Here is a 12,330-nt window from a genome sequence, read left to right as displayed (position 1 = left end):
CAATTAGCATTACTGCAATTCTTTTTCTGTAGATGTTCGGCAGCGGATCGCAGCTCTAGGCGGAGCTACAGTTTCTTCTTATTTTGAAGTTGTAAACGAGTATAGAAAAATTCGCTTTGGAAAATTAGAAAATGCCGTTCAAGTAGGCTGCTTTTCGAAATGTGGAAAGTCTGGCATACTTGCTTATGAGCTAAGCCACATCTTCCCAGGCATGGAGGCTACTCGCTGCCTGCCACTGGATCTGGTCAGCCAAGATCGAAGAAGACCACCCTCGTCAAGTCTTCAAGAGGACACATGTGCACCAGTAGATCTTGGAGGTGTGTGGAATTGGGTTACATGCCCATGATGTATGTAGTAAGATGTGAAGAAAATTGGGGACTCTTAAGCTTCCCCTTTAAGAGTTGAACGCGATAGCGAAATCTGGCCCCTAGTGCACACTTCAACCACTAAGTGCATACTTAATCATATATTCTGTTACATTCACACGCACGCACACAAAAACGCTCACAGTAGATTGAACCATCGCGGGCTATTATCGCCAAGTGGACTCGTTTTCATCGTCACACCACTCGAACAAAATCCATTATAGGGGCCATGAAACACTTCAAGTAACCATAGAATGAATGGACAAGAGCTCACAAATTCAACTAAAAATTCGTCCAGTGAGAGTGGAGTTGCAAAGGTTTGTCGCATGCTGCAATTGCATAATCTCTTCTCTCGTCACAATAAAAGCAGTGGAAGCTAAGCAGGGAGGGCTGGCAGGGCATAAAAAAAAATACCGTGCCTCGTGACATCAAGCACTTCTGTTTTCTTCGAATGCGCGTCCTTTTCAGCGTGATTGTGCGCGCACGCGTTGACAAGTAGCGGCCTCTCACGGCTTTGTCGGTAACTTGAATTTTCGGTCACAGATGCACAGACTATTTTTCCCTCACAACCAGCGGGGCTGACGCCGGCGGCGGGTTTTCTGAAACACGAGCTCTTTAACACTATCACGTTAGAAGAGCACTGGACATCAGACAGTGAACAAGCAACCACTGGTTTATTGCTTAGATAGGCAGTTTATAAATAAATAAATATATATATATATATATATATATAAATATATATATATATATATATATATATATATATATATATATATATATATATATATATATATATATATATATATATATATATATATATATATATATATATATATATATATATATATATATATATATATATATATATATATATATATATACAGAGAAATCTTGGTATAGCAAACTTCAGGGGGCTGCGGTAATTGGTTCGTTATTTTGAAAGATCGTTGTAATGAAAGCCTGAAAATTAACCCAAAATACTTATTTTCCACTAACCAAAACGACTATTTTACAACGTTTACCTAAAGAAGTCTGAATTTGTTTGGACGTGCGCAGCAAAAACTTTGCAGTGCGAAGGCCACCAGCTCATCCACATCTGTGTGGTTGTCGGGCCTTCTCCTGAATCAGTGGACCCAACACGGGCGTGTTCTGGTCTTTGAAGCATGTGAGAACCGCAGAGTTAATTGGCCGGAAGTAACCAAGCTGCAGTTACTTCCTTGAGGAGGCAAGATGTGACTAATCCTGGCTCTTCATTATTTTGTTCTTATCTTTCAGGATCTTGGCAATTGTAAAACGCGCCACTCCAAGTTGTTTGGCCACAACAGCCTGTTCTTTTGCCTTCAAGTTGCTGAAGAATATCCACTTTCTCGCATAGCGAGAATTGCTTTGGCTTCTTTGTCGCAAGTAGAGATGAACTCACTGTAGGACAACTGCAGTTTGAACGCCAACTTGCTTTGCGGATGCGATAAAAAATCATTGAAAAAAAATGAACACGACTGACAAGGCCTCCTAGAGCGCACATAAATGTGACAAAAAATAAGAAAAACCTGAAGCGTCGTGGCTGTCGTCACCTCTTCCAAAGAAAAGCAGAAGCTAAAAAGAAAATCCTCGCATTTCGTTTCTAGTTCCTCGTTGTCTCACGCTTTCTAGGCCCATGCCTCTTGCTCCACAACTCCGACTATGCTTCTCTGACCTTGCCCTCCTGCGTTGACCTGTCCTCTCGTCTCTGCGCTTGTAAACATGCAACGTCAGTGTTTAAAAAAAGAAAGAAAAGAACGTCGTCCTTTCGTTTTTTTTTGTCTCTCTCCACACCATCACACATCTTCCAAAAAGCATAGCATCCGTTTGCTATCATACCACTCCGGTGGTCGCAATGGATTTCAGATATTGAGCTGGTAGTACTGAGGCGTTCATTTCGTGCGCAGCAACACTTCATTTCGTGCACAGCTGCTTTGCCTAGAGTGCCACCTTAGCCGTCACTCATCTGAAGAACGGTGAGCAATAGGTACAACGTTGAGCCACCTTGGCATGTTATTGCTCTTAAGTATTGGCATGCCAAGGGGATGGCTGTGGTTGACTTGTAACAGATGCAGGTGTTCCAAATTATTAGTATTTTCCTAATTCTGTTGCATTTAGAGTCATAGTAAGTGTAGTAGTATATAACAGTGAAATCTTAGTCGAACGAACACCACATTATTGAACTTTCCAGATTAACAAACTTTTAAAAAATCCCGTGCTGACTGCTAGTAGTTTCAATGCAAAATTATTTCTCTATACATACTTTAGAATACCTAACTTTTCAAAATAATGAGCGGTAATTTAGTTCTGCGTTATATTAATAACGCCTCAGTACTATGAACTCGTGCTCAAATTCGTCGCGACCACTGGAGAGCTATGCAATCAGAGGACACAGAGAACGGGGGCCTTGCTTCTCTGTTGATGCGCGACAGTGCAGAGAAAAAAAAACGAAAGAATGACTTTCTTTCTTTTTGTTGAAACGCCGACACTGCAGGTTCACATGCACAGAGGTGAGGGTAACACAGGACGGCTTAGGTGAGTGAGGCAGAGTAGAAGTTGCAGAGCAGGAAGCATGGGCGCGGAAAACCTGATACAGCGAAGGAGCAGAAAACGAAACATGAATTTTTTACCTCTTTCTTTTTGGAGGAGGTGATGACAGCTACGATGCTTCAGGTTTTCCTTCTGCATGTGCTCTAGGAGGCCTTGTCAGTCGTGTTCATCTCTTTTTGGTGATATTTTCTTGTGTCCACAATGCAAGTCGTTGTCCGCGCTGCAGTGCTACTACAATGAGTTCACCTCTGCTTATAAGTTCATCTCAGTTATCGCAAAGCGAAAAAGTGGATATTTTTCGGCAACTGGAAGGCAAAACCAGGCTGTTATGGCGAAAGAAGTTGAAGTGGTGCTTTCTAATATTGCCACGATCCTGAAAAATAAGAACAAAATAATGAAGTACCTGGATCAGTCACAACATGCCTCCTCAAGTAAGCGACTGCGACTCGGTGACTTCCAGCCGATAAAATCTGCGGTACTCACATGTTAAGAGCCCAGAATGTGCCCGTGTCGGGCCCACTGATTCAGAAGAAGGCACGACAGTTTGCTGCAATTTTGAATGTAACAGACTTCGAAGCGTCTTTTGGTTAGCCTCACCGCTTTCACAATTGGTGCTGTATGCGTAAAAAAATCAGAGTTCTTCAGGTAAACGTTCATTTTTCAGTGTTCAATTGTGCATTTGTTTTTCGTAGTGAAAAGAAAGTTCAGAGAGCTACTGTTGTAAAGTTAAGTCGTTTCCAGGTTAATTATTCCAGGTTAATTTCCGGGCTTTCACTATAACGACCTTTCAAAATAACGAATTATTTTCCACGGCCCCCTGATACCGAGATTTCCTTGTATAGAGGTGAAATCTCAGTCCTATTGTTAAGCACCCAATGATTATCCACGAGGAACAGGTTCATCATGCACTGAGGCGGTGCCTGCGGTGCCTGAATTGCCTGTGATGCCAACAGCTCCTGCAGCATCTGTCTCTATGGCCACTGCCTTCCCGGACGTGCCTGCCGAAACTGCTGCCACTACTGTGGCGGACTGTTCATTGATCAGCGATGGACAGGTGAGATATTGGGTGCATAAGGATTGTTGTACGCACTGCATAGCCTATCGCTGTGTAGAATTTCACCATGTTTAGAGCCAAACCACAGAAATGTCCAGATGCTGATTGCCTATTCCTGTGTATAATAGTATAGCACTCTGGTTGTAGGAATGTTTTATTCAGTTTTGTTAATAAAGTGTGGTAAAAATATATTCATGTGCATAATGATTATGAAATGTGAACTCAAGTGCTAGTAAGATTAGTCTGCAGAGTCTACTCGAAAGCATAGTTTTTATCAAGCTAAGCCAAATAAATGCTTTTTCTTGTTTCTTTCCTCCCCATTATAAGTATAATAAATTTAGTATTTTCAAGCAACATATTACGGTGGACTTTGTATGTTAAAATTTGTTTGGAGGCACTTCTGATGAGACGAACTCCTGATAAGACAAAGAAATGAGCATGGCCCCTTTGAGTTTGTTTTAAATGGAGTCTACTATAAATCTGAACTTCTTTCTTTGCCAGAGGTTGTTGGAAGAAGTGTCCTGTGGCTAAGTTCTACTAGCAAAGATGACTATATATAGGGACATAGAGTGGTGTTGATGTTATTTTCCAGCTTGTACTTTGTATAAGCTTCTCTTCACGTACAGTTTTTAGTTTCTGAAACTCTGCTGGTAATTATTTTCATTTCTATAAATTAATGAATGCTGCGTGCTAAAGAAATGTTTTAACATCCACCTGCAGCTTCATCTGGCCAATGGTGTGTCGCTTCAAAAGGCCACCTATGAGCAACTGATAGGAGTCTAGAAGAACTCCCATTTTGTTAAAAGGGCTGCTGTCGCAATCTGGTCGTCAGAGGTCCTAGCTTGAAGGAGCTTCACCAGGACCCTGACGAACGGGTTTGTGGCAGAAGGTGGCAAGAAAGCTCCACAAAAGCCGCGCACCCCTGACAAAGTATATAGATGCACTGAGAAGTGAGTGAGGGAGGCTGTGCATTATGTAAGGGTGCGAACAAAGTCGCGCAAAAAACATGTCGAATGTAGCGTGTTCATAAAACACTCATACCGCATTACTGAGAGAATGGGTTCAGCCACAATTTATTCTTGTTTTAACCACATGGTGCTTTCAGCCAAGATCGACTGCAACAGCACTTTCCACGGTAATCTGATGTTTGTAATATACAGTGCTAATACTGTGTTCTTTTTACACACAGTGACAGTTTTTATTATGTTTGTCATGTAATATTTTGTTTTCTAAACTCTTCAGCTTTACTATTAGAGTGCCACGATTATAAGCTGCAATTCCAGTTTGTGGGGGCATCTAGTGTTATATTTTGTATTTAGTTATTTGTTAATGAACTCCTTCATTGGTTGTAGGTACTCTTGTCAACCGCCCAACCAATGTCATGCCTGTTCTTGTGCTCTTAGGGCACGTATTGTAATATAAATGAATTTATATATTTATATAAAAAACTAGTATCATCGTAGACGTAACTGCAAGCAGCAGTGTTGAATATCGTGAAAACATGGCTACGACCACATTGTACCCATCATACCAAAACGGAGCTCTATACTAAATAATGAATTGTTCTTAAAGCCTTTTTCAGGCACTACGGAAGATCCAGACGAAAGATGGCAGAAGAAGTAGAGGAAGCCCAAAAAATATTAGGCGGTCGCTCTCTCAAAAAACATCAGAATTGGGGTGAGGGCGTAAAAATAAATGGATTTTTTACTTTCATAGCGTAAGTTCTTTTCCAGCCACGTTAAAACTAAAGGTGCATGTTTTTTATTATTACTAATTGTGGCATACTCGCATTACCTTTACTAAATAAAGCATGTACCCAATTTTATTTCGTTCTGCATCATTAGATGTGCAAAAGGCGTACCTCATTGAAGTTTCATCTAGACGCAACTTAAAACAGTAGTGAGGAACTGCATGCACTTATGGCTAAGACTACATTTACACGTACCCATCATGCCAAAACACACCAGCCCGGTTTCCACTAACGGAAACACACCAGTGCGGGAAACAATGAAAAACCAGCCGTATACCCCGGACCGGTCATATGCGCCAGAAACCGGTCGTATACGCCAGACTGGTCTTCTACGCCAGAAACCGGTCGTATACACCAGGGGCCGGATTCACAAAACTCACTTACGAAAACATTTTTGCGCAAGAGAAATTTTGTTGCGTAAGTCGATTCACGAAACAAAAAAACGTCGTAAGAGGCCATAGTTGTCACATCGGCCGCTGCAAATAAAGTGCACTGTGACTGCCCGGGAACATGTCAGCGATAGTGATGCAGTTGCTATATTTGCTTACGTCACCAAAAAATGCTCGTAAGTGGATTCGCGAAGCGAAATTGTGCGTAAAAACAGCATGGCTGAGAGAAAATCCTAAGAGTGGTCCGGACCACTCTTAGGAATAATGTGGCTACTTAGAACCTGCGGCCGCGGCGGTATACTTTGGTGCCCTGGCTGGTTTTGAGTTAATTCACGCCCATTAAGGGCTGCCTGATGACTGCTGGTGCGTTTTTATTTCTTTCGGTGCTTTGAGCTTCGCGTGTTGTTTGCCTTGTACGCATTAGATGGTGTTGACAACCACCATCGTCCAATAAGATCGAAGTCGCAGTAATTGAAGAATTCTATTGGGCGTTAATAGCATAAAACTACGCATGTAAAGATTTGTGGTTGGATGAAAACCAATGTGATACGTCAATGGTCGGTGCATTCGAACGCGGCATGGCATAGGATCAACCTTATTTGTTATGTTGTTTTGTTGCGCCCCATCTCATCCAATTGAAAGTGCGACTCGAGAACCTTGCCTCATTGGTGGAAATTACCACCAAAGAGGTTAATGGGAGCACATTCTTTGCACGCTATTGGAAATAAAAATGAAAGGAAGTTTTCAGTGAGTGGTTCATAAAGTTAGTGATCTAGTGTACTTTGATTGGCTCTAACCGTCTAATGGTTGCGATCTCTGAAATACAGCTGTCGATACATTTTGGGACGATCTGGAACAAAGCGTAGTTTGTAAACCGAAGCGTATTAGCGGTGCGCGTGATTACACATGGAACTACAAACAAATCATGCATCTTCACCTTCACTGTTCAGACACCGATATGGACCGTGATAATATGGCAAGCAATCGGAACGAAATGACCCTAGTAACTTTGTATGACACCGAAAATATGCAAACCCTCACGATTCTAGAGCAAACCTTGGCTGAATTCATCCCTGCGTCAATTACCAGCCTTTTAACTTGGCGCAAGAACATCATTCAAAGGTAGAGCGAGCCACTGACATGTATTTTGTGCGACGCAGTGACCACTTGACCTGAGAATCATAGCGTTGCGAAGGCGAATCCCCTGTCGCATGCTCGGATCAAAGCAGATGACAAACGCGAGCAGAGGACGGCTTGGCCGACAAGCACAGAGCTTGTGATTGGTTGTGAAGCAATACCCTCTACATCAGCTCACTCAGTGACGTTGCCAAAACACTTCTTTCATCTGGCACGCCTGTCCTGTTCGTCATATCACCCCCCTCGCACTTAAGAGAAATTTTTTTCACGCCGTGAAAATGGTGCAAGTACTTCCTAAGAGCTGTCTTATGCGTTGCGCAGTTGTCGAAAACAACATGGCGTCGTAAACAGCATATCGGTCGGTGCGACTTTCAGCAAACGCTTCTCGCACGAGTTACTTCAGCATTTGACCAGATGTGTTGTGATTACAGCAGCTCTTTCGGTGCGTGTAAGCAGTGCGGAAAGCTGTGGCAGTGCAATGGTGTACGGTGAAGCGCAGCGAAGCCTGTGCCTCGGTGTGGTTATCAAGCGGGGATCGGCGTCGATACATCGACGGCAACTAGCACTCGAGAAGCCTGCAATCTGTGTTTGTGTGCCGGTAACCGTTCGTTCGCTTGACTTTCCCGTCTCTCAGTTGGGTGCTGTGCGACATTTCGGATTGACAGCGTTTTGACACGATACTTGAGTGACCCCAAGTACGTACGGAAACGTATGAACTACGCGCTCGGTTCTTGCTTCGCCACTAGTTAGCCCGTACGCTTCTATTTACTTGAGAGCAATGTACTGTTCGGGAGTGAAACAATGTTCGTTGTGAACAGTGGTGCTGTGTTGACGTTCCAAGACTTGTGAACAAGCTGTGCTCGTGTGACCGAAAATTGAAAGACAGCGTTGATAACTGTTTTGCCCTGCGAAGTTGTGGTGGGGCAGCTTGGCGCTTTTGGTTGTTAAGTCGTCACTTCTCCTTTTTGTGATAACCATAGTCCTAGCGCTGTGATGTGATCAACCAAAACTGCGAGATGCTACATTCTGTTGTGGATCGTGTTACTTTGGAAGCGCGCCTAGACTGTTCTTCGGTAACAACTTGAGAGTTCTATGTGGCAGCGAGAGCCCGTGAACGTCAAGCTTCCCTCCGGCCCCCAGAAAAAGCAAAGATTTAACCGGTGCCTTGCTTTGGATGAAGTTGTAGGCCAATATCGCCTAACTACAGGTTTCCGAGTTCGTCTGGCCACCGTTTTGCACGGCACTAGAGCCTTGACAACAGCCGGTCATGGCCAGTTCTTACACTTTATCAATGTACGTGCACGCCTGGCCAGCCATTCTTTGCTGTCATTGGCAGCTTCCAGTCTGCAGATGCCCTTTGCCTGTTGGCCGTACTTGGTTCCTCATGACACCGACGGCTACTAAATGCTGCCATCGGTGAGTTCACCTTGCAGAACTAAATTTCACCGGTACTATAATTCACGCAGTTCTATAACGTGTGCAAGTTTTTAAGCCCATCAGATGTAATGTTTCTCTATGGTAAGTTGAAGCATGAAAAATTTACTACTACTGTTATACACATACATATATTATGGAGCAAATACATAAAAAGTTTTTGTGATTTGATACAAGTGAGCTCTTGTTTTATTATGAGGTTGGGCCTGTCGATTGGCCCCGTTTGATAGTTGAAAAGTTAATGTGAATTTATTTTTCAGGAGCCAGATGGTACTTAAAAAATTTGTTATTTTGGAAAATTATTTCTATGAACGATTACCACTGTGGTAGTACTATACTTCAGTAGGACATATATATTGCGGTACGTAAATTTTACATGAGGCTTCAGTTTATTTCAAAGTGATTATCGCAGATTTTGGTCACTTTAACGAAGGGATAGCTTCCTCAAATAAGTATTAGAAGTGAGTGATTTTAATGATTGTTTTTAAATATCTCGTTTTTGGCTTTTCGCAGATCGCAGAAATTGGTTTTTTAAGGTCATGTGATGCATCGGTTGCACATTCTGGCACATCAATTCTCATCATTACTTGGAGCACCTTTATAAAAATAGGAAGGACACGTTCTCCCTAACTGTGCAAGCCTATGTCACTGCTGGGACTGTTATCATTCAGTGGAAGTGGCGTGGAAGCATGCATGGCAGCCTCATCTGGAAGGGCTGCGATCTGCTTGGGAGCTTCGAGGGCACAAAACTGCCTAACTGCTGGCTGCACGGTTAGTTTTTCTTTAATACATACGATTACGTGAACACCACTTACTCTGCACAAATTGAAAACCCAAGCATGGTTGCTTTCAGTGGATACCTGTAATATTCTTACACATAATTTTTATTCAACATTGATAGAACTAAATTGCAAGATAATTGAAAATGTTGAAAGCTGAAAGCCTGCAGCTTATGAATGAAACTCCAATAATCTGAGACTTAAAAGCTTGTGCTTTGAAACGAGCACAAATACTTTGATTCTTTACTGAGCTCTCGTGCTTGTGACTCCCTCTGTGGATCAAGTGTTCTGGAAGGAAATAGCAAGTGGGTAAAAATTGCCTGGCTGTTCACAACATGCAAGGAGAAAGACCTATTGAAGAAGCCTCAGATAACATAGGGCCAGTACCGGCATCTTTTACCTAATGTAGCTTTTTCTCTCTCAGTGCGGTGGCTTGTGTTTCAGCCGAACATGTTCACCACGATTGCATAGTGATATATATTTTTCTACAGATTTTACTTGACCTAAGTATGCATTGTTGATCTCTAAAGGTGACGTTCAGTGTGTTTCAAAGCCATGGCTTCTCATTTCTTAGTCTGTGGCTAGCCTATTTCAGCAGCAGAGCGATGCAGCTAGCACACATGCAATCCAAGTCATGGAGCGCTCCTTCGGTGTTCTGTGCAGGACGCAGCATATTCATCCGGCAAGACACTGGTATCAACAATAATGGTGACACCTGTTGGTGGCACCTGTAGGAGCCCGTTGTGTTTGTTGCGTATGATTATTTCCCCTGATGAAGTGCATTTTTGAAAGGTTTTCTCCATTTAGAATAATAGATGTCAGCAACAAGCACACTCTTAATCCACAAGTTCTTTGTGTCTTCTGGACTGCCCATTTGCTCCTATACGCAGTACGGTGAGCTGGCCATGTTAGACAGCCTTAAAGTTATGAACATTGGCTGTTGTGTTGTAATGCAGTCTAACTTGTGTTTCTTAGTGAACTTATTTGTGGTCTACTTCTCGCACCTAGTGTAAAGTCGAAATAGAAGAAACTCTATTGGCTTTTTATGCCTGTCAGAAGTTTCATGCCTTCACCTATTAAATTGTAGTTTTGCTCTTGTATCATATTAAATATATTTTCAGTCTTGACTGTTTGTGTGTGTGTGTGTTGAGGCTTGTCATTGGCTTCTGAAAATAAAATATCTGTAAATATGAGCACATATTTGACAACTATACACTCTTGCATGTAGCATGGTTGTAACAATGATCTGTATTTTTCTAAGTTCAAGCAGTAACAAGGGGTTCGGTGCTCCACGGTCATGTACAGTGTATCAAGAACAGAGCACAGAAGACCAACAAGTATAAAGAGACTGCCAGTGACTGTTCTCCTGCTCGAAGTTTACAACAGCAGAAAGAGCACATTGTGATGTCACGAGCAGCTGCTGCTTAACTTCTTAGCAGTGCATTATTCAGCAGTTCATTTGCTTGCATTCGAAATTATTTAAATTTTGCATGAAAAATAGCAAACTATGACACTAATTTAAAGGCTGCTGTAGTGTTACTGGGCAAATATTTTTGAGCTGAAGTTTTTAACATGTGTGTTAAGTGCCTGCGTGCCTCTACATTTACATACCAGAAATCACAGCATCCATGGTCGCCAATGGTAACTGTGTTTGCATTCTTTGTAGTACAAGAAGTAAAGCCATGGATGCAGTAATCATGTACTTAGTCGATGTAATCCTTCAGTGTACACTTATTTGTATAGCCCCAATGATGCCATGAGTGTATAAGCTCTGGGAAGTGAATCTATGTGGATTATTTTATTTGGAAGGAAGAGGATCATCACTACTCCTAGTATATCTTAACAGTAGATTTTAGTGCTTGGGTATTAATCACTGCCTGTCCGTCCTTCAACAGTCTACTTATCTACTGTGTAAGTGTAACTTTATAAATGTATACTTTGCTCGGATAGGTTTGTTCATAATGTAATGCAAGTGACTTATCATCTATGCAGCTCTACTCAGACTAGAAATAAAAGTATTTATTTTTATAAGTACCTATAGCAAGCATTCACTTGTGTTTTTCTAGGTGCCTGTACAATTGTTTAGCCCTACAAAAGTGCTGGTATACTCTAATATTGAATCTGGCATCTTAAAATAGTTTGTTAGTGTAAGTAACAATGTGTTTACAACCAATATTACTATCCTCAGATGAACTGTGAAAACTCTGTGGAAATTTATTTAACTTTTTTGACCTTTGTGAAGGCAAATGTTGTTATGTTCTTTTATTGTGGCCCCTGTTTCATGCAAATGACACAAAATTACTTTGCAGTGGCATAGTATTAGTTGTTATTGCACATATGTGCTGAGCAACATCGCAGTTGAGGCCAGCAGTAAGACATACATGCAGCGCACTGGAGCATCACCTCATATAGTGTACAGTCTTTGCCCGCCAGTAAACTCAATATTTTTGAAGCAGACTAATAGACAGCTGTATGGGAACTGTGTTGATGTGGAAACTTTGAAGTCTTCTTGAGGAGTGTTTTTCATCATTTGTGTGCAAGTGAAGTAGCAACCCAAGGCCACAACTGGTGGGAATGTGGTGGTTTCCTCTCTCCAAAAGCACTCCTACCAGCTGCCTCAATGTTAGCATGGGGTGAATTCACGAACTGGAAAAATAATTGCTCTTTGTTTTCTTGGCCGAAAGAGTCACTTTCACCGTTGAGCCACCAGGACGCACCAGAATAGAAACTTTTAGCTAAATAAAGTTGATTCTACTTTTGAGAAGTGTTTTGGGGAAACGAAATGGCACCTATAGCTTTCAATATAAACACTGTTTGCACCAAGGAGCTTAGTAGCTTATAATTGTATTATTCA

General features: G+C 41.9%; 1 long non-coding RNA gene across 1 annotated transcript; it reads left to right on the top strand.

The window, feature by feature from the left end:
- Positions 1-210: 210 nt before the first annotated feature.
- Positions 211-5,661, top strand: LOC119178594 (uncharacterized). Its single transcript, XR_005110729.2, has 3 exons — positions 211-317; positions 3,830-3,987; positions 5,560-5,661. It is a non-coding gene; the product is annotated as an uncharacterized LOC119178594 (long non-coding RNA).
- Positions 5,662-12,330: the final 6,669 nt, after the last annotated feature.

Source organism: Rhipicephalus microplus, chromosome 1 (genome assembly GCF_043290135.1).
Source record: "Rhipicephalus microplus isolate Deutch F79 chromosome 1, USDA_Rmic, whole genome shotgun sequence".
NCBI classification, from domain to species: domain Eukaryota; kingdom Metazoa; phylum Arthropoda; class Arachnida; order Ixodida; family Ixodidae; genus Rhipicephalus; species Rhipicephalus microplus.
This window is presented reverse-complemented; position numbering and strand designations above follow the sequence as displayed.